Below are 2879 nucleotides of genomic sequence, written 5' to 3' on the forward strand. Positions count from 1 at the left end.
GTGTGAGTAGTAGCAATGATATAAGGATAGTGAATGGGAAGAAAAAAAAACCTAGTACGTGAGTTTTTAAGAAAAACGGCGCGAACCGGCGGGTCCCGCGCACTACCGATTGAACGCACCGCTTGACCACCATTTTTCTTACCAAACAAGCTTATTGACTTTTGCACAAAATATCTTCCTAATTTGCAGCTGGTTTGACCGAAATTATAAGGCTAGAAATGTAAGGGAAGAAAGAGAAAAATTTGTGGACAAGATTAGTCCAAGTGTTGGCCAAAAATTGTGGACACAATTAGCCTTAATCTTCTTACTTCCTTATAAGACAAGTTAAGCTCCATTTCCTTCATTTTTCTGCTCCATAACCGAAATAAGAGAGAGAGGGAAAGACCAAGAGAAAAACTTCTTCATTTCTTCTTGATTTCTAGCTACAAAGTGAGAAAACTAAGGAAATAAACCGATTAAACTCACCTTTGAGTGTTTAGTTAGTGATTTGTGGTGAAATTTTGGAAAGAGAAAGCTTGGGCTACTCTTTGTGTCCTCTATTCAAGGTAAGAGAGCTTATCTCTCTAAGTTTTGCTTTCAATTTTGTTAAATTAAGTTTAGTAGTTGATTATAGTGGTGGAATCATGGATGATTAGCATGTTTTAGAGGTTTTTCCCCAATTTATTTGATGAACTAGGGCTTATGGAAATTCTGCCCAAATTGTTGTAAGATGCTTATATGTTGCAATTGAGGTTTCATAAGGTGTTGTGGTAGTGATTAGACCAAGAAATTTAGGAAAGTTCCACTAAAAACTAAAGATTTCAGATTTCTGGAAATTCTTGCTTACATTCTGTCCGAATTTGTATCTGTGTGTTAGAGGCTGATTTGGCCTTAGGTCAAAGAAGACAAGTTGTAGATAATGACATTTTATAGGTTCCTACAAAATTTCAGCTCAATCAGAGCAACGTAGGATGTGAAAAGTCCAAAATACCCTTACTGTTTTAAATATTTCCCAGCAGTCCGTTTCATCAGTTAAGTCCAGTGTATCACGTTTTTTGACTGGGAGTCGTACTGATTTACCTCTGGGCCAAAACATGAAAGTTGTAGTGTTCTGAAGTAGCTTTAAAATGCCTCAAAGAACACCTGAATTGGACTTTTGTACACTGAGTTATGACCATTACAGTGTTCTGCGTTTAAACAGCCGACGAATTGGTTTCTGGTTTAGTAATTCGAGAATTTGACTGAGTTACATTAGGAACTGGACTAAGTGACCTTCATGAATGTTGTAGCTCTGTGTCTTAGCTTCGAAACGGCATAGGTTTCGTTTTAATCCGATAAGCGTAACCTCGGATATGTTATTTCCGCATTTGTACGTCAAATCTGTTTTGAACTAAATTGAATTTCTGCACTTGTACTTAATACGATTCTTGTTATTATGATATTGTGAGCCTATGGAACGGCTCTTGACATGAATTGCTGATATGTATAATGTTGGGTTGTGTTTGAGAAAAACAATGAAGCCTAAAAGGCTGAAAAATTAGGTAAACACAAAGGGCATGCTGCCCGAATTTTTACTCGAGGACTAGAAAACTATATTAGCGACTTGAGTGAAGGTTAAGTACTTATTACTTGAACTAGCGAGAACCTTGGCCACTATGTTTCTTGAGTGTTGTACGTTAGGACTTGGACGAACTTGTACCCTTGAGAAATGAAATAATGATTGCTCGAAGTATGTTTTCCTTGTACTTTCAACTCGCAAGACAATTTCAAGTATAAATATTACAAAGTTTTACTGTTTAAAAAGGCGAGCAAGTGTTTCACGACTACTGTCCAAGTGAATTTCAATTTCTTGATTCTTATTGAATGAAACGTCTAAGTTTCGAACTCTAGTCATGTTTCAAAGTTCTCAAATTGAGTTTTATCGCAGATTTGGACTCCGAACTCGGAGTATAACCTGAAAGTGACCAGTAAAGGCACTATATCTTGTGGTGAGTGCTTTCAAATACTGAATTGCACTAGATACTTGAACTGGATACGTGACCAATATGAGTACTTGTTATATACGTGAATTGACAGGGCAAGAGTGTACTTTATCGCACTTGCCCTTACGTGATATACTTGTTTATTGATTGCAATTGACTTGATATACTTGATGTGCGCACTTCCTGGAATTCCAGAAACCCTGTGGCGAGTTACTCTAGTCGAGCCGGCAAGGGCTTGGTCGATTGGGTAACGAACCCTGGGTCTCTTATTTTGTCGAGTGGAGTGATACCTCCTCGGCTAATCGGTATACTCGAGTATTACCACCCATGTTTATTGAGGATTTTGGGCCCAGTAGGGGGTGTGAATGGTGGACGGAGAGTCGTGTAAGTGGTGCTCTACTGGATTGGTTCCTTTACTTGAAAGTTGACGGAGTGTCAACTACTACGCGATCAAGCTCCTGATGATGAATGGAAGTTGGCTCCTGAGGGCCATCCGTATCCTTATGCTTTGGATTGATTATTGCTTATTGGATTATTGTTGATTTTGAAAAACTTTTACACTCGCTCATTTTGAGATTTCTACTTGACGTGTTATTGCTCACATTTATGAACTCTTCATGCTCCTTACTTTGCTATATCGAAAACTTGTACTTATAAATAATGGTCAATTTGCTATTTGGAACCTCACTGGGCTTTTAGCTCATACCACGTTATTTGTTTTCCTTACAAGGGTACGAGCGAGGCGTGAGATATGTAAAGACTAGCGTAGTATAGTTGTTTGACTTTTAACTTTTGACTTGTACTCGCGCTATTCCTCGAATGGAACATTTTGTATTTGGATTGTATATGTTTTGAACTAGTTTAAGTATATCGAGATTTGGTACCCTGATCTCTATCAATGTAAATTATAAGCTTGAA

General features: G+C 37.9%; 1 long non-coding RNA gene across 1 annotated transcript; it reads left to right on the top strand.

Moving 5' to 3' along the window:
• The first annotated feature begins 285 nt into the window (after positions 1-285).
• Positions 286-2879, top strand: LOC140006472 (uncharacterized). The gene is made up of 2 exons (XR_011814100.1): positions 286-545; positions 1907-2879. It is a non-coding gene; the product is annotated as an uncharacterized lncRNA (long non-coding RNA).

Source organism: Coffea arabica, chromosome 1c (assembly GCF_036785885.1).
Source record: "Coffea arabica cultivar ET-39 chromosome 1c, Coffea Arabica ET-39 HiFi, whole genome shotgun sequence".
Classification (NCBI taxonomy): domain Eukaryota; kingdom Viridiplantae; phylum Streptophyta; class Magnoliopsida; order Gentianales; family Rubiaceae; genus Coffea; species Coffea arabica.